At 40.3% G+C, this 20,573-nt stretch overlaps 1 pseudogene; it reads right to left on the reverse strand.

Moving 5' to 3' along the window:
• Positions 1 to 4,653: 4,653 nt before the first annotated feature.
• LOC145068297 (secreted RxLR effector protein 161 pseudogene) lies at positions 4,654 to 5,304 on the reverse strand (annotated as a pseudogene).
• Positions 5,305 to 20,573: the final 15,269 nt, after the last annotated feature.

Genomic DNA, 20,573 nt, shown 5'->3' on the forward strand with positions numbered 1-20,573 from the left:
CAACATTTCTTAATAAATGTTTGATCGTCATTCAACGGGAAACCACACTAACACTTTAAGGTCTCTCTTGACTTTGAAGGAAGAGATTCGTGCCCGGGATCATTTGTTTCGTGTCATTATTGACATCACATTTATTCCTAAACAGAGTTGCTTTATTTCTTTTTTTTTCTTCACTCTTCGCACGAAAATCTTTGATTTTCCAAAAATCTGGTACTAATAATTACAGCCTGTTCTATTGCATTGGTGGTTAATTATTAAGACGTGGTCACAAATCATCCACGTGGGCAATTCCTTCAAAAGATGCCATTTCAAAGATAAGATTAAGGGTTGCTGACTCAGGCGGGAGATCAAAGGATTAAATTTCAAACGACGGTTAAAACTGGGACACGTGTGAATTTGAAATGCCCATTCTTTTACTGACGTTATGGACGCGTGTGCGAATTTCCAGCGGTTCCTATCTGGCACTTAAAGGCGCGTGTGGATTTGAAACGGGTTGTTCTGAAACGGCGCTTGTTGGGCGGTGTGTTCCTAGGAATCTGACACTCTCTCTCCTACGTGATCATCGCATGCCTTAACTGTCACGCATCTGTCATTCCGGAAAACCTTTTCGTATTTCCATAGAAGATTTGAACAGATATTTCTCTCTCCTTTCACCCACTATAAAAGGCAGTCTCCACTCCCATTTACCTCTTTACTGCATCCGGATTTCCAAAAGAGCAACAACTCCCAAGAGCTTTCCTGTTCATCTTCTTCTTCCTACCTTCAACAATGGCAGAATCATCCTCAGTCCATGCCACATCACACATCCTTCCCATTCGCCCTCAACAATGCTTGGTGATCGACCTAAACCCTCTGGCGTACGACTCTTATATGTCACCGATCATCGAGTGCCTGAAGTACTCACAAATCGCTCCAGCTCTTTCTAGGGTTGAGTCTGTGCCCATGGAGCTTCTATCGCAGGTGTATGCGACTGCACACTACGACAAAGCAGTCGAGAGGGTGTTCTTCGAGGTTGCTGATCACAAGACCTCCATTTCTAGACAACGATTTTGCACTCTGCTAGGTTTGGCCGCTGACCCTTCAAGAATTAATCCGGAGACGATTCCGATCGGGCATCTTTACAACATGTTTTACAATATGGGGTACACGGAGGTGCTCACCTCCGTCGCGAAGTTTAAGAAATCCTGCTTGCCGCCACAATGGAATGACATGTTTACAGTCCTCTTCAAGGGCTTATCTGAACGGAGCTCAGGATCCGATGGTTCTAGTCGACTGTTCTTGTCGATTATGTATGGCGTCTACAACGGAGTCAATCTTGACTATGGGTTTGTTCTCTGGCAACAACTCATCCAGAGCCTCTCTTCTTCTTCACGACATTCTGAGGTGTCGTATGCCCGGTTCTGGACTCTCATCACAAAATGGGCGATGGAAAAATTTGATGTTCCCACTGCTGCTGGTGCATCGATGTCTTCGATCGGTACTTTTCATACCACGAAGATCATCGTCTCTGATGCATCCAAGTTTTCTTTCATTGGCTCAATTCCGGAGACAATGTACGGCGATGTTCCATCTAACAGCCGGCTCATCCGGACGATTAAGGAGTTCAGGGCTACTGGACCTAGGGAACTCACACCGGAAATGCTCAAGTCCATCCATGATGCTGACAAACCGGTTAACAGGGGCAAAAAGGCAGATAAAGGGAAGCAAGTGACCAAAGCTGCTAAAGGTCCTTCTCCCAGGAAGAGGAAACCAACCAAAGCTGCACAATCCCCGCAGCCGAAGAGAAGGAAGACTCAACCGAAGCGAAAGCTTGTCATCGCTTCCTCTTCGAGTGACTCAGAAGGCGAGCGTTCGGGTTCGGATAGCTCTCAAAGAGGCGAAACCCCTCCAAGAGGCGACACCGCACCCCGATCACCTACCCTAGACATGGAAATTCATGTCTCACCCATTCCCTCTCCTACTCAGACAATCCCTACTTCCATTCCCACCATAAACCCCACTACCACCATTCCTAAAACCTCTTTCCCTATACCACCACCCATTTTCACAGATACCACTACAACAACTGCAAAGGTTACAACCAACGTATCTGATACGAGGGTTCATACCACTGCAACCGAAACACCACCCATAACCGAACCTCCTCAAACCGAAACCCAGCATACAACCGAACCTATCCACACTCCACCACCACCCGAAACTACCCCCACCAACACTCAACCTCAGCCTACACATACCACCACACCCCCAGCTTCACCACCCCCAACATCTCCAGATCATGCCTCTGATGGAGATAACCCTTTGCTTGGAGGGGAAAATATGACCTTCGATTCGGTCTACTTTAGTCCGTTTCAGGTTCAAAGCGACGACGAGGACGATGCTCCAGTAACAAAGAAGCATCTTAAGGAGCTAAATGAGAAGGTTGACTTGCTTCTTGCCTCATCATCCTACACTCAGTCCTCTCTCTCTGAAGCTGCTCTTCAGAAGATTGTTGATGCCTTCTCCAGGGCTCAGCATGATTCCGTCGCCTCAGCCACTGCAGCAATTGATGCCTCCACAAAAGCTTGTGAGGCAGCGACCGCAAAAGTCGATAAACTATTCTCTGAAGCCTCTTCCCTGTTGAAGTCCTTACAGGAGAGTGCTAATTCAACAAAGACAACTTTGGAACCAATCGTTCAACAATTGGCCAAGTTCGTCTTAACGGAGTTGCAGTCGTTCACTACCCTTCACCAATCCATCAGCGACGACAACTCGGCCCTTCGTGCCTCCATTGACGAGCGCCTCGCTAAACTTCAAGAGGATCTCGCTGCCGAAAACTCGTTAATGGACGTTCTGGCAAGTAAAACCACCACCCTGAAGGTCAAGAGCACTCAGCTTTCAAACTCTCAGCAACAGATTGAAGCTCTTCGATTCGAACGGGAGGTTATTCAAACTTGTGTTTCGGATGTACACGCTGGCCTATCCAACATCCTAGAAGCACACGATCCGATTCTCAATCATTCGGTGAGGCGAACCCTTGCTGAAAAACTTGCTCCTGCCCTGGACCTTCTCAGCAAAATAGAAGGGCTACCTAGTTTCGTGTCCGATCCGAAACAAGGGGGAGAAGTGAAGTCCGGATCGAAACCACCTCCTTCCTCAAAAGCTGCTCACACAACCGAACCTCCTACTGGTCAAACTTCGGGTTTGGGTGTGAAGGATAAAGGAAAGAACATAACTGAGGAAGAAGATGAAGATGATAAAGAAACCATTGCGGACATGTTGAAGCGCAAAAACAGTAGCAATGTTGATGATGACAACATTCGTGTGGCGCGGGAAGCTACAGAAGCTGAACGCAAGAAGAAGGAAGCCCACGATCTCCTTGAGAGCAGGAAGACTCTTTTCCCTGCCTGGACTCGGGAGAGAATGATAAAGGAGGCCATAGATACTCCTAGCATCCTATGGCTCGAACCGGTGATATCCTTCGACTGTTATAATTCTGTCGATTCGCAGTTCGATATGCCGTTGACTCGAAAGGCGTTTATCTTCCACGCCTTCTCCAACATTTTTGAAGTCCCTCATCCTAATCCAGAGGTCGACAGGGAGCTTATCGAATTCTATCTGAAGGCTGCTCAACCACAGTATCAAACATGGAGCGCTCAGAAGATAGTGAATGTTCGGGTTTTGAAGCCTTATACCGAAGGAAGATTCATCAATGTTCGGTTCAGGGTGATTCGAGGGTCTGCAAGAACCGAACATCTCATATCCCTAGCAGATCTACCGAACCTAAACCCTCATGATTGGATCGTTTTGCATAACATCCTTCTGACGAATGAAGCTGAATATGGTCCAATTATAGACCATCTCAAAAGGATGTTAGTCTGTTACATCATGGAGGTAGCCTTAATGGATCAGGAGGTAGCCACAGTCTTCAAAAAGAAACCGAAGATATCTCCTGTGGGATCGGCCAGTGATCTCAATCAAATGAAGATGGGCAAGATCGACCCGAAGCGCAATTCGGTCATGTTCACTAGAGCAGAAGGACAGAAATGTCTCTTTGCTTTAGCGGATAAACATCTTTACACCACTACTTGTCTAGAGCACGTGCTGTCGATCATCCAAAGGTGTAAAGAGAATGCAGCAGACGATGTCAAGTACTTCAACGACATGATCCAATGGTACATCAGGTTTAGACAGACGATACTTGCTCTTATCTCTCGTCTGTTTAAGACCGTGAAGAAGAAAGTACCTGCCGCTGCTGCTGGCCCAAGTAACAAGTGAAGATCTCGCTCCAATTGATGCAAAGGGGGAGATTGTTGGGTTGAAGATTCGTTCAAGGATTGCGTCATTGGGCTCGGCTATTAGTCCAATTGTTTTGTTCTCCGGTTTGGGCATGTCCAACCGTGAGCTTGTAAGGTTTACTATATAAGAATATGTTTGCATGCATATTAGGGTAATGATTTCAGAGGTTAACAATTATTATGATAGCTTTACAGATTTATTTATCGTTCTTGTAAACCTTCTAACCCTCTACAGTTGATGTTCTTGATCGAGCTCTTCTGAGGGTTATTTTATAATCATTCGACTCGTTTGATTCATACTTGAGTTGTTCATTACTTTTACGTTCTTGCTGTTTGATCTTTATTTACCTGTTTAAGATCTAATCGATCTTCTAGATTAAGTTTTAATCTCATCACCATCGATATGGGTCACCACGAATTCGCCATTTTCAACAAATTCCCTGATGAAATGGAATCTGATATCAATATGCTTACTGCGCCCATGGAACACAAGGTTTTTCATTAGTTCCAAGGCTGATTTGTTGTCCACATACATTGTCACAGGTGGAACATCTTGGTCTTTTATTTCTGACAACAATATCCTCAACCATATGCCTTGGCATGCTGTCATGGTGGCTGCCATGAATTCAGCTTCACAGGATGATAGGGCGACACATCTTTGTTTCTGTGATGGCCAAGAGACCAAATTTCCATTTACATAAAACACCATCCCACCTGTGCTTCTTCTGTCATTTGCATCCTTTCCATGATCACTGTCTGAATACCCTGTGACTGTGACTTTGTTTTCACCTTTGCTATATGTCAGACCATGATCTAAGGTGCCCTTGACATACTTGAGTATGCCCTTCACTGCCTGGAGATGAGCCATGGTAGGATTCTCCATGAAACGACTAACCACCCCTACTGAAAATGACAAATCTGGGCGAGTATGGGTTAAATACCTAATTTCACCAACGATGCTTCTATACTCTGTAGGGTTAACTAGGTCTCCATCTCCTTCTTTAGTTAGCCTCAATTTGTGTTCCATGCGAGACTTGGTGGGATTACTCTCTAGCATACGAGTCTTTGCTAGAAGGTTTCTAGCATAAGCCTCCTGTTTTAAAGTGATGCAAGAGTTTAGTTAATTTACCTCGATTCCTAGATAGTAGGTTAGTAATCCCAGATCACTCATCTCGAATTTTGACTACATCTCTGCCTTGAATTTCTTCACTTCATCATGCGAGCTTCCAGTTACTATCAGGTCATCAACATAGACTCCCACGATTAAAGTACTTCCTCCCTTCGACTTGGTATAAACAGAGTATTCTTGGGGACATCTCTTGAATTCCAATTTCTTCAGATATGCATCTAAGCACGTATTCCATGCCCTAGGGGCTTGTTTAAGGCCATACAGAGCTTTGGACAACCTTAATACCTTGTTTGGCTCTTCTTTCTTCTCGTATCCCGGTCGTTGAGATACATAGATTTCTTCTTCTAAATTACCGTTCAGGAACGCCGATTTGACATCCAAGTGGTGTACTTTCCACCCATTTGTCGCTGCTAGGGCTAGAATTAACCTCACTGTTTCGATTCTCGCTACTGGGGCGAAGACTTCTTTGTAATCAATTCCATGCTTCTGAACATAGCCCTTCACCATGATTCGAGCATTGTGCTTGACTATTTTCCCACTTGTATCTCTCTTCAGCTTGAATACCCATTTCAGACCAATAGCCTTGCGATTCCTTGGTAGATCGACTAACTCCCATGTATTGTTCTTCTCAATCGATGTTAATTCCGCTTCCATTGCTCGTGCCCATTCTTTTTCTTTGACCGCTTCCACGTATGAGGTTGGTTCTTCACCATTGTGAGTCAATAGGAGTTCTTCTAGGGGTATTTGAATCTCATCTGTGGCCTCGTACAAATCGGTGAGTAGCTGATATCGCTTTGGAGCTCCTTAGCCGGTGGAGCTAGAAGTTGTACTGGGCGAATTTGATGTGATCGACTGGTTTGGTGTAGACGCTGGACTCATCGGACTTGAAGAATCACCGTGTGGGCCTGTTTGAGAGTTCAATTGGTAACTGGGCTGTGACTCACTATCAGTCCAGTCCATATGGATTGGGGATTGAGCATTATTTGGTCCATCAGGTGTGACTGGAATAGACCCAATTTCTTCAACGTCTGTTTGGTCTCCAATGAAGACGTCATTGTCAAAATCGAAGCCTTCAATGGTAAAGCTCATCCATGGTGTTCCCTCTATCTTCGTCGTTCTGTCCCGCATCCACATTTTATTTTCTTCGAATACCACATTCCTGCTTACACAGATCGACCCAGTGTTAGGATCCAACAACCTGTAAGCCTTCGTTCCCTTTTCGATTCCCAAGTGTACAACATGCCTGCTTCTCTCATCCAACTTTTTTAATTGTCCAACTTTTTTAATTGATTCTTGGGAATCATCATATGTGCAAGGCATCCGAACACCCTCAAGTGACCCATGTGAGGCTTGCGACCGATCCACATCTCGTAGGGTGTGGAGTCACTCAACGCTTTTGTACTTATTCTATTCAACATATAGATGGCGTGACTGACTGCTTCTCCCCACAACGTGTGTGGGACCGACATCGTCAATAAGTTACTTCTCGCCATTTCAATTACCATTCGATTATGCCTTTCCACCACCCCATTCTGCTGTGGGGAATATGGTGAGGTGAAGTGTCGATCGAGTCCGGTTTCATTGCAGTAGGTGGTGAATTGATTTGACAGAAATTCACCACCCCTATCTGTTCTTAGAACTTTAATTTTTTCTCCAGTTTCATTCTCTACTTTAGCTCTAAAATTCTTGAACGATTGAAGAGCATCGTCTTTTGTTTTTAGCAGATATACCCACATCACTCTGCTATAGTCATCAACTAGGAGCATGAAATACCTGTTTCCTGCTGGTGTAGGCGGTGAGACTGGACCACACAAGTCTCCATGAATCAATTCAAGCTTCTTCTTGGCCCTGAAACTTGTACACGATGGATATGGGTTTCTTGATTATTTTCCAACCAAGCAGCCTTCACATGGCTTGGATGGTATCACCATCTTTGGTATTCCTTCTATCATCCCCTTATCTGACATTGACTTCAAGGCAGTGAAATTTACGTGACCCAACCTAGTGTGCCACAACCAAGTTGGATCATTGATTTCAACAACAAAACATCTTTGAGTGACCTCTGTGAGTTCAATTTTGTAGAGTCTGTTTGGTGACCTTTGTACCTTCATGAGTAATCTCATGCTAGAGTCATAAATTGTGACAACCCTAAATATTTCATATATATAATTTCAACAGCTTATCACTTCATTTGGAAGTCAAATTCATTTATGCCATCTTCTAGCAAATTTAAAAATCCGGTTTAGTATTCCGAGCTTTTCACACTTAACGATCAAGTCTTAGAAAGTAACCACTAAAGCCCTAACACCAAAAATCATGTCATAAACCTCAGAAGATGGAGTTTCCAGGCGGTAAACTCGGGCGGTAAACTCCGGGGCAGTTAACTCACCCTATATAAGGGTTGAGTGAACCTCATTTACAGTCTTTCCACTCTCTCTCTCTCTACCCTCTCTCTTCAAGACCCGATTTCTCCCAAGAATCTTCAAGTTTTCGTCCCCAAACTGTAAGTTCTCTTACCCTAGGTTGTGTTAAATCTTATTACATGTCCATATACCATTGAAATACTCCAAAAATAGCATGAACAAGGTGTTTACGGCCCAAGAACTTCTTAGTCCGTAAACCCTTAAAAAGGGTGCCAAAATGCCCCTAACTCCTTCCTTGTGCTTAGAGACTAGCTTAGATCATACCCTTGAACTGTTATGGACCTTAAACATTAGGTTTTGGAGGGTTGAATGAGAGTTTACGGCCCAGGATCTTCTTAGGCTGTAAACTCCCTCAAATGGTGCAACATGTGCCCTAATCACCTCACCTAGCCTTGGACATTAACCTAGAATTATACCTCAACGAGTTAGGAACTTGAATCAATGATTTGGCACTTCATGCCATGAGTTTACGACCGTAAACTCATGGGGAAGTGGTCCCCAGGCCGTAAACTCCACACAAGACCATTTTTGGACCTTAAACTCACCCAATCTCTTGTTTAGGCCTTGGAGCACTTAACCACTTAAGGTATAGTAGTTTTAATACTTGTTTGGAGACCCAATTGAGATTTTACAGCCAGGAGTAAACTCCCCTAGGCCGTAAACTCCAACAAGCATGGTCATTTGACCATACACTTCCATATAAAGCCATACACTCCTTTATTGCAACCCAATAGCCTCCTAGCACTTGACCAAAGTGTTTTTCTGCGCATTAGGATGTTTATACGTGTTTAATTAGTGTTATAATCACTAATTATATGTAAACATATGTCTTCATATGTTACTAGGGTCATTAAGTGCGTTCAAGTCGTCACTTGACACCGAGCACTCAACCGACATTTCCATCCGATCCACTCGCTACAGGTGAGTTCATACCCCTAAATCTACCTTTTAAACGATTTTAATTGTTTTTATGGGGGGGGGGGGGAGTACAAGTTGAACTATACAGTTATTAGACAAATCACATGTGATTAATAACTGTATAGCAAATGGATTTTTACACGTCAAACTGCTTCATGTAACAAAAGGTTTTCCAATCTCGTTTTCAAATCTTGTTAAAGTATGAATTTCTCTTTTAGATGATTGTCACACCCCAAAACCGAGAAAGGCAGAAATGTTCTGGGGCGGAGGATGTCATGTAATGTATCACAACAAATGTAAAGTAGTAAACAAGCAACAACATCATCCATTGCATTAATAGTAAAATTTTGATTACAAGTGTGTTCTTTCATAGTACAAGACAACATGATAACTAATCAAAATAAAAGACGAGTCTTGACTACTCCGTCTTCTCTAAACCTTGCATCGGCACCTGTCTATTTGTAACCTGAGAATACAAGTTATTTTGAAAGCGAGTATCAGCAATAAAGCTGGTGAATTCATAAGTATTTTAATGTTATTGCTTTGCAAAGTTGTTATGAAAGACTGGTGAATGTTTGATGAAACATTTAGTATAAGTATGAAAACCCTAGAAAATCCCATATTTCCTACTAGTATAAAAAGTAGTCTTCTACCAAGACCTAAATGTTTTGAAAGTAGTCTTCTACCAAGACCTGAATGTTTTGTAAGTAGTCTTCTACCAAGACCTGAATGTTTTGAAAGTAGTCTTCTACCAAGACCTGACCGTTTTTGAATATTTGTTTCTAAAAGTCCAACATTTATCCATAAGTGCGTGGTAGTTTAAAAGTTCCAAAACCATAACATAATGATGTTTTTCATGCCTAAATAATAGATTTATGTATGTATAAAATCACCAAGGCACTTGATGACCCTGTAAACCCGTATATTTTTAATACTCCCTGTGAGTCTTTTGTTTAAGTAAAATTGGTTAAAAGGGTGTTTATCCCGAATTGTGAAAATGCTAATAATATCCCATGGTGTAGTTATTACCCCCTGAGCATGATTGATTTAAATGTATATTACTACGTACAAGAGTTGTTGTTTCCGCGTGTATTGAGTTCCTCATAACCATACTAGACGCAGTATCTATGTTGACATTTATCACCCCGGGAACTATAGCTAATAGTCAGGGTTCGGAGTCGTCAGCCCCGTATAGATCTATACACACTTGTCACGCTCTCCCTCCAAGAGACCCTGGTTATAGGCGGGGACTTTCGTTTTGGTACTAACAAAGCCATTGTCTCACATGTTTGCTAACAACAAGTTCACGAGTAATATAACGAAATGCCTTTTGTATGAAAAGATTATCCCTGTTATGAAAATGCATACTTGTAAATAAAACGTTGGTATAGAATCATGAATGAACTGACTCTTGTGTGATTCCTTGTAATAGGAATAATGTTTTGTATCTCCTAAACTATTCCTATAATAGTTTACTAGAATGTAATTGATGAGTGTCCAAGTAGGTTTATACACCCTTGCTACCCAAGAGTGTCGGAAATGAACTAACTGATGGAACTTTTATGTCTATATAGGTATACATGATCTATATAACTAATATTTAGACGACATTTAGACGAATAACTGATACCCTAAGGCCACATCCCAATGAGAATAGAAAAAGAAATAAGGCGTGCTAGTCGTTCCAAGTCTTTTAAACCTTTCTTATTTAACTATACATATATAGGCACGCATTTAACAATATAAAAGTCTAAAAGAGGTTTTGTAAAAACTTTGAAAAGTTTAATAAATAAGAATTTATGACTTGATGTTAGTTTATAATACAATTCGAAAACAGTTGACAAGACAGTTTAAGTGTAAGGAAACCTTTGTTTGAAACACGACTATAACAGATTCAAAAAGGAAACATACATTTTGTAAGGCAGTTTCTAAAAGTGTTTTAACATGTAAAAACGTTTGAGAAAACTATTTGAAGTACTCCGTTTGGTGAAATGGCTAAAAATGTAGTAAGTCCAATTGTATGTTAGTTATAAATCACATGTGATTGATTACATAACCAAAAAGTATAAAAAAGATTTATGTCTTTCACACGGGGATAACCGTGTGTTTACTTGTATTCCCCCCCTTAAAAGTGTATAAAAATTATTTATAAATCATTTGAAAGTGTAGATTATAGGGGTATGAACTCACTTGATTGAAGTGGTTGATTTGAAGTAGTCGAGAGGAGAACCGAGCAGAACTTCGACAGGAAGAGTTGAAAACGTAGGAAAATGTCAGGATTCTCGGGAATCTCGGGAATCTCGGGAACACAAAACCTTCCTTCGGGACTTGAAGGTGAAAACCGGGGCTTTGGGAGGGTCTCGGGGGCATAAACGCAGAGTTTCGGCACGAGAAAGAAGGGAACTGAGCAATGAAACGTGGAGCCCTTGAAATCTATTTATAGGGGCATTTTTGGGGTGTGCCACGTCGTGGCAAGGGATGGCCACGTTGTGGGGAGTCAAACTTATCCTATTCCATTGATTGGATGCCCTCAGTCACTTTCCGGGTCGCGAAAAACTTGTGCCACGTCGTGGCAAGCCTGATAGCCTCGGATTTCGGGCCTCGAACTTGTAAAATCCGTAACTTTTGTGTACGAGCTCCGTTTTCGACGTTCTTTATATGCACGCGTACCTAAAAATATGATCTACAACTCTCGTTTAGACTTCATCTCAAATTTTGACTTTATTTTTAATTATTTATTTATAAAGGGCCGGGACACGAAAAGTCCATTAAAATTCCATAACTTCTTCATCCGATGTCCGTTTTCGTCAGACTTTTCGCCGTTGCGCTACTATTATTGAGACCTTCGATTCTCATTTAGGTTGTTTTGGCCAAAAGTCTCTCGAGCTCTATTTCGAGTTTTTAGCTGCCTACTGCTATATCAGGATCTTGGAAAAATCATAACTTCCTCATACGAAGTCAGATTTGGACATTCTTTTTATTTACGCTCACGGTTTAATGTTATCTACAACTTTCATTTAGATACTTAAGGCTAAAAACTATTGTATTGAAACTTCGTGTTTTTCGTTTAATCGGTGTTGCCGGTTTTGTCGGAAATCGTAGAATGGTCATAACTTCTTCGTTATAACTCAGATTTTTGTGTTCTTTATATGGATGAAAACCTTGTTATGATTCCTACTACTTGATTTAACCCAAATAAAATTTTAGGAAAGTTATATTTTGACCTAAATTTGACTGGTTTTACATTACATTGTCTCTAAATATCGGGTTGTCACATCATGCCCCCGTTAGAGAGAATTTCGTCCCGAAATTAGAGTTTAAGCAGAATTGATAAATATGCTATGGATAGAAGTTTTATTTGTTTCTCGTGTTCTTGAGTGAACTCAGGTCCTCGCTTGGCATTCCAGCGAACCTTTCACTATCGGGATACGACTTTGCTTCTTTCATTTGACTTCACTGGTATGATAACTCTTCTTTATCGAATGTGTGTTGAGTGTTTTTGTGGTCTGTGAGAGTATTACACCTTGTACTCTACAAGTAGTGTCTCCAGATCTTCAGAGCAATTACTATTGCTCCTGACTCAAGGTCATGTGTTGTATAGTTAACTTCTTGTGTCTTAAGTTGTCTTGAGGTATAGGTAGTGGCCTTTCCTCTTGCATAAGAACACAACCAAGCCCTTGGTTGGATGCATCGCATTACACCACAAAATCTTCTATCCCCTTTTGGGAGGGATAATTTCGTTGTGGTGCACCAGGCTTACTTTAGCGTTTGGAATGCTCTTTCTTGTTTACAGACAAGTCCGGTGCTCCTCAAGGTGAGAAACTTGGCCTAAAGAATCCTCTTCTGAGGAGTTCGTTAAGCTGTCTGGGAAGTTCAAGTATCTTAGTTGGAGTTAGACGATAAGGTGATTTGGCTACTGGGGTAGCCCTTGTAACTAAGTCAATTCTGAACTCGAATTGACGTTGTGGTGGTAATCATGGTAGTTCTTCTGGAAAGGTGTTGGGAATTTCGTGTACTTTTGGGGATGTTCTGAATGTCCTTCACTTCTTGAATCGTATCGATGATGTGTGCAAGGAATGTGTGATATTCCCTTCGTAAGCGCTTTTGAGCTTAAATACACGAAATGATGCGAAGGTTTGTACTTGATTTGTCTCCGTAAATAACAAGAGGTTCTTTGAAAGGGAGGTTAAGATCAACTACTTTATCAAAGCACCTGATGTCGGCTTGATGTAGACTTACCCAACTCCTACTGATTATGATGTCAAAACCTTGGGGGTGGATTAGATGTCGTGAAGATCTAAAAGAAAGTATGACTACTCATGAATTAGGGAAAAGGATAGGTATTTCTAATTTATTCTCACGGAAGCACAATCACTCGCAGTCTTGGGCAGTCTCTGTCCTGAAGTTCATAGTAGAACCCATTCCAGGTTCCTCAATCACAGTCTCGGGTATACAAGTCGTATATAATTAAGATTGAAACTGTGGGTCTTTGGATTGAACTTGACGTACTGCACGAGTGGTACTTTGGGGAGGTTTGCTGAGGTTTCTTTGGAAAGGGTAAGATACATGAGGTACTCTACGCATGAGTACTTCGGAGTTCTGAAGTGATAGTTTCATTAGAAAGATGATTTCGGAGAAAGAGATTTACGCATGAAACTGGTATTGTGAGGATCAAATAGACTCTGATCGTATGATGAAATCAGAATCACTTGGAAATAAAGGCACTAGATTTGATTATAAATGCGTTACAGACAAAACACAACAGTGCAACTTTTTAACAGAGTTACAGTACTTTAGAGTAACTACAGGAATACTGCTGCGAACAAAGTATACTACAAAAGGCAAGTATACGCAGCACAAGGGTCCCTTAACTGACGAGATCTCGCAAAAGATAAGAATCAAGTTGCACTAGTTTTAAACATGTTTTAAAAAGACATACATAATACTGACGATTGGAAGTGAACCTATACTATAGTAGGGTCCTTCGTTGCCTCTTTCCATTATGAGGTCAAACTCCTCCGGATTCACCGTCGTTCTCCTCTGTTGGACAGTCCCCCTTGAAGTGTCCCATTGTGCCACATAGATGGCATATTCGAGAGATTTCAACATTGGTGGTTGAGGTAATGTGTTGGATCCAAGTCCTGTAGCAATTTGTAGTATGTCCGTTCTTGTTGCATTAAAAGCAGTGTAACAGACGACAACTACCCAGATGATGGAAGCTGCACTTATTGCATTTCGGTAGGTTTCCGACATACTGCCTAGCTGGTGTAGGGAAAATTGGGATACCAGAAGGGATGGTAGTAGGAGGTACATATGTCGTGGCTGCGAAGGTTGCCGCAGGTTGTTGTCTTTTGCTCGTCCCTTGGGGTGATTTGCCTTTAGCATTAGACCATAACTTTCGTTTGTTATTCTTGGGCTTGAGATTCGGGGTGTCGTGGTAGTTTCTTGCTCGTTGAGGTATTTGATTGTTACTTGGATTGGAATTATTGTTAACAATCCCGCTAACATTCGCGTAGTTAGCATTAAGGTGGGTCAGAACAACTGACACGACATCTGAGAGTGCAACTTTAAAGGTAGCTGCATCAATCTGAAGAGTTGGTGTTTGGTTGATGGGTTGATTGTTGTTCTTCGGCGACATGATTCTGTTACACGGAAAGAAAATGAATTTGTGAGTGAGTATGGTTGAACCTAGATGTAGTTTGATCGTTCATGTAAAGAATATAATTATGTTCTCGAAGGTTTAACCTACATCCCTATGATGCAGTCCCAGTACGGAATAGGAGTATGTTCACGAAGGTGTGACCTAAATCCCTATGATGCAGTCCTAGTATGGAGTAGAAGTAAATTAATAGAATGGTCTCAAAATGTTTATCGTCCAAACCAGGGTATTATTGGTTGGTGGATAACATGATCCAACCTTTGAAAGAGAATTGGGAATGATCCCTGAGCTAATTTACCCAAGTCCAATAACTTGACTAGAGTGGGTTTCAGATAGATCCCAATGAAAGTATGATGAAAGTATTTAAACAAAGAGTGACTCAGAAGTTAGCTGACTTTCAATATTGATATTCATGACGTAATAAGTTTGGGAAAATTGATCTTGTTGTAGGTCTTACATCATATTCGGAGTAGAAATGTCTTCGACAGCATAAAGACTTAAATAAAAGTACTTACAGTACAAGGTAATTACATAGGAAGTACTACACAGAACGTTGACAGGAACACGGTTCTTTAAAACAAAGAAGTAAGTAAGGTATCTCCTACTGGCGACGGTCACCCCCATGGTGAACCCTTAGTGTGACGTTCCATATCAAGCAGGTATCTCTCGTACACCCTCTGGCATACTTGGAGCTCTATGACTTCGGTTCGGGTTTTAGCAAGTGCTTGCAGCAGGGTCTCATGGTTTCTCTCAGATCTCTCACTTTGGATCAAGGCGATTGGTGCGAATGGTATACGTTCTTGCATTGGTATTAACCTCTTCGATACGTTGGAGAGCCGTCCTGCCCTGAATTTCGTTTCGGGCATTTCTACGGATTAGGATTGGTAGAACTCTTTCTGTTGAGCTCCCTTCATTTACATTGTAGAAGCTTCGGTCTCCATTAAAAGGAATAGGCTGATTCTGTCCTTGGCTGCATGTTTCCAAGCATTCTACCCAAGGAGGCGCCGGGCCATGAAAAGCGGGACAAGGGTTAGGATTTAGAAATGGAGCTACCGGGGGTAGGTTCTCAACCTCGGGTTCGGAGTTATCATCATCCGCGAGGTCTTCAGCGTGGTGATCATTCAAAGGGATAGGATGATCATTCTCTGGTCCTTCTCCAAACCATCCAGCAATGACTACGTTCGGAAGGTACCGGTTGTCGCGGGGATGGAGTCCAGCCATGTTATCTATGCGATAATTGGGGTAAGGAAATAATTATTAGACGAACTATCTAGATATTTATTAGAAAATCTTCATTAGTTACATTGCTATTTGTAAAGTGCATACCAGTCATATGTAATCAATATAGGATAGGCTTTCGAATAAGTGACCTTAACTCCAAATTCACAAGGAATGGGGGTAAAGCAAAAATTTCACCGATTCTAAGTCTATAACATCCTAGTTACATATAGCCTTAGTGTATCCACTTAGCAACTATCAACTTAGTAATGAAGATCCTTTTTAGTTCTCAAGTAAGTAATTATGGTAACCCAAAATACCCCTATGGTATTTTAGACTTAGGTTCTGTTATAATGTTCTCATTGTGGTAATGTTGGTAAGTTTTTAGACTTGTTGCCATATCACAACCATTCTTGGGCATGTGCTAATCACTCCTCAGACTAGCATAGTTGATCGGGCTATGCCACTCCCAAGACTGACTATACATCCCCAAGCTTACTTGTGATATTCAACAATTGTAATGCTTTTGTTCTCGTCGTTGTGACACCGATTTTAGTATGAATGCAGGCACGTATACTTATTTAAATATTTTATTATTTAAAAGTATAAACTCTAAATCAGAGTATTTTTTATTCCCATTGTATTTATAGTTAGTATATCTTTTATGGGTTGATATACTCAATTCACTATAAACAATGCTCTGATACCAATCTGTCACACCCCAAAACCGAGAACATCGGAAACGTTCTGGGGCGGAGGACGTCATGTAATGTATCACAACAAATGTAAAGTAGTAAACAAGCAACAACATCATCCATTGCATTAATAGTAAAATTTTGATTACAAGTGTGTTCTTTCATAGTACAAGACAACATGATAACTAATCAAAATAAAAGACGAGTCTTGACTGCTCCGTCTTCTCTAAACCTTACATCGACACCTGTCTATTTGTAACCTGAGAATACAAGTTATTTTGAAAGCGAGTATCAGCAATAAAGCTGGTGAATTCATAAGTATTTTAATGTTATTGCTTTGCAAAGTTGTTATGAAAGACTGGTGATGTTTGATGAAACATTTAGTATAAGTATGAAAACCCTAGAAAATCCCATATTTCCTACTAGTATAAAAAGTAGTCTTCTACCAAGACCTGAATGTTTTGAAATTAGTCTTCTACTAAGACTTGAATGTTTTGTAAGTAGTCTTCTACCAAGACCTGAATGTTATGAAAGTAGTCTTCTACCAAGCCCTGACCATTTTTGAATATTTGTTTCTAAAAGTCCAACATTTATCCATAAGTGCGTGGTAGTTTAAAAGTTCCAAAACCATAACACAATGATGTTTTTCATGCCTAAATAATAGATTTATGTATATATAAAATCACCAAGGCACTTGATGACTCTGTAAACCAATATACTTTTAATACTCCCTGTGAGTCTTTTGTTTAAGTAAAACTGGTTAAAAGGGTGTTTATCCCGAATTGTGAACATGCTAATAATATCCCATGGTGTAGTTATTACCCCCTGAGCATGATTGATTTAAATGTATATTACTACGTACAAGAGTTGTTGTTTCCGCGTGTTTTGAGTTCCTCATAACCATACTAGACGCAGTACCTATGTTGACATTTGTCACCCCGGGAACTGTAGCTAATAGTCAGGGTGCGGAGTCGTCATTCTCGTATAGATCTATACACACTTGTCACGCTCTCCCTCCAAAAGACTCTGGTTATAGGTGGGGACTTTCGTTTTGGTACTAACAAAGCCAGTGTCTCACATGTTTGCTAACAACAAGTTCACGAGTAATATAACAAAATGCCTTTTTGTATGAAAAGATTATCCTTGTTATGCAAATGCATACTTGTAAATAAAACATTGGTATAGACTCATGAATGAAATGACTCTTGTGTGATTCCTTGTAGTAGGAATAATGTTTTATATCCCCTAAACAATTCTTATAATAGTTTACTAGAATGTAATTGATGAGTGTCCAAGTAGGTTTATACACCCTTGCTACCCAAGAGTGTCGGAAATGAACTAACTGATGGAACTTTTATGTCAATATAGGTATACATGATCTATATAACTAATATTTAGACGACATTTAGATGAATAACTGATACCCTAAGGCCACATCCCAACAAGAATAGAAAAAGAAATAAGGCGTGCTAGTCGTTCCAAGTCTTTTAAACCTTTCTTATTTAACTATACATATATAGGCACGCATTTAACAATAAAAAAGTCTAAAAGAGGTTTTGTAAAACCTTTGAAAAGTTTAATAAATAAGAATTTATGACTTGATGTTAGTTTATAATACAATTCGAAAACAGTTGACAAGACAGTTTAAGTGTAAGGAAACCTTTGTTTGAAACACGACTATAACAGATTCAAAAAGGAAACATACATTTTGTAAGACAGTTTCTAAAAGTGTTTTAACATGTAAAAACGTTTGAGAAAACTATTTGAAGTACTCCGTTTGGTGAAACGGCTAAAAATGTAGTAAGTCCAATTGTATGTTAGTTATAAATCACATGTGATTGATTACATAACCAAAAATTATAAAAAAGATTTATGTCTTTCACACGGGGATAACCGTGTGTTTACTTGTATTCCCCCCCTTAAAAGTGTATAAAAATCATTTATAAATCATTTGAAAGTGTAGATTATAGGGGTATGAACTCACTTGATTAAAGTGGTTGATTTGAAGTAGTCGAGAGGAGAACCGAGCAGAACTTCGACAGGAAGAGTTGAAAACGCGGGAAAATCTCGGGATTCTCGGGAATCTCGGGAACACAAAACCTTCCTTCGGGACTTGAAGGTGAAAAACCGGGGCTTTCGGAGGGTCTCGGGGGCATAAATGCAGAGTTTCGGCGTGAGAAAGAAGGGAACTGAGCAATGAAACCCGGAGCCCTTGAAATCTATTTATAGGGGCATTTTTGGGGTGTGCCACGTCATGACTGTTGGAATAGTGTCTAAGGCTGCAACTATATTAGGCAAGTATTTGACCCGGTTGTGCATGGTCCTTTTGGGTTGCCTTCACTATAGCAACTTGATAGGATGATTTATTAAGAGAGAGTAAATATTATTAATATATTATGGGAATAATATAAAGAATAATATATTGTTATTTGATTAATATAAGTCATAGATTTAATTGGAATTAACTTGGTGACTTAAAGAGGTTAATTGAATAAAGGGGTATAAACTGTCAATTGTTTGATAGTTAAGCTTTAGACTGTAAATCCTTATAGATATATAGTGGACGGATTCTAGAAGCTAGGATAGCTTCAAAATCGTCCAATGAGTTATCTAGGGAAAGGATTTGGATAGCCTTAAGAGAAGATTATCCAATTAGGGTTTAGATTGTAACCTGTCACACCCCCGAACCAGACGGCGGAAACGTCCGGGGGCTGTCGTGACTCAATTGAATACCATAACATTGAATATATGAAACATAACAACATTCGTCACCATGCATTAATATAGTACAACCAGTAGAATTTACATGAAGTATATTGTTTAAACATTACATTCCCAAAAATAAATTGTTCGATTCGTACATCAATACACTGCAAGCCATCACTGAATATGATTTCCTTTGGTTCACTGGTTCCCTAAGAATACAAGTATTTTGAAAATCGTCAACATATGAAATGTTGGTGAGTTCATAAGTAGTGTTTGAAATCCAATGTTTGTATTGTTTGAAAACCACCAGAAAATCCGATATTTTCTGAAAAGAAAAAGCTTTTGAAAACGTTTGTGAAGATCCATAGGTATGCTTGTTTGTTTCTATACTTGTAAAAAAAATTGCTCATTGAAGTTGTATGCATTTCAAATCTGTATGTATTGAAAACCCTAGGAAAACCCGATGTTTTCCTAGTTCCTTGAATTACATGAAGTTACATTGAAACCATTGCATAGCGTATAGTGTCAGTCCCAGGCGACGTTGGATTATTTTGAGCATGATTAGTTGCTACAAACACGCATTACACAAACGACCAGTTTATAGCTATACTAACGATCCCGTAGGCGTCGTCCGTACTAATCACGTTATCCAACCGCCCTGACTATGTGTAGTCCCACATCCGAAGAGAAAGAGGACACGAAGACCTCTATGACTCTATTAACCGATTGGGGATAAAATGTGTACGAGGGGTCCCCGACCCGCCTCGCAAAAAAATGTAGACTTTACTAGCAATACCAAAGGACCCTTGGGGACCAGTAGTATACAAGCCATTGAAAGTCTCTCTACGTTGTGCCAAGTCGGTGAAACCCAACACTTCGTAGAAAAAAAATGTCTTCGGGCCTTAAGATCAGGTCGTTGGGCTAGCTAGGCCCAACAAACAAGATTTTACACTTTTGGGGCCCAAAGATGGTGCGTAGACGTCTGTGCACACTCGCATGTAAATTGAGTTCCCAAACGTTATTTGTATGTATCGTAGTGTCGCCATGTTAGTAGTTTCGGATTTTCATTGGTTCGAGACCGAACCAATTCGTTTTACAACGATTTTGGTATTGTAGTGTATTGTATTTCGTCGATAGTCGCGGTACCATTGTTTGATCAAATTGCATGTATTGAATTAGCCTTGAAAGTTTTCTGTTTCAGCCCCTCATTGTTTGTAAAATTTACTTTTTCACCCCTTTAATTGAATACTTTCCGGTTTGGTCCTTAAATCAATTTTCTTGACATTTTAACACCAAAAATTATTGAAATTATTATTTTTCAGCATATTTTTCATAGAAAACAGTTTAAGTCCCTGAAAATGCAATTTTCTCGGTTATAACCCTTCTTTTTCGCAACTTTGACAATTTTGGCCCAAATTGTAAGATTTTTGCAATTTTGGTCCTTTTTAAATTTAAAAGCATTTTATGTTAGGTTTTATACAAACAATCCTATGTGTGCATGCAACCCTAGTTGGATCTATGTTTTCACTATAAGACATACAACTTTAT

Source organism: Lactuca serriola, chromosome 8 (genome assembly GCF_051521515.1).
Source record: "Lactuca serriola cultivar US96UC23 chromosome 8, Lser_US96UC23_V15, whole genome shotgun sequence".
In the NCBI taxonomy this organism is placed as follows: domain Eukaryota; kingdom Viridiplantae; phylum Streptophyta; class Magnoliopsida; order Asterales; family Asteraceae; genus Lactuca; species Lactuca serriola.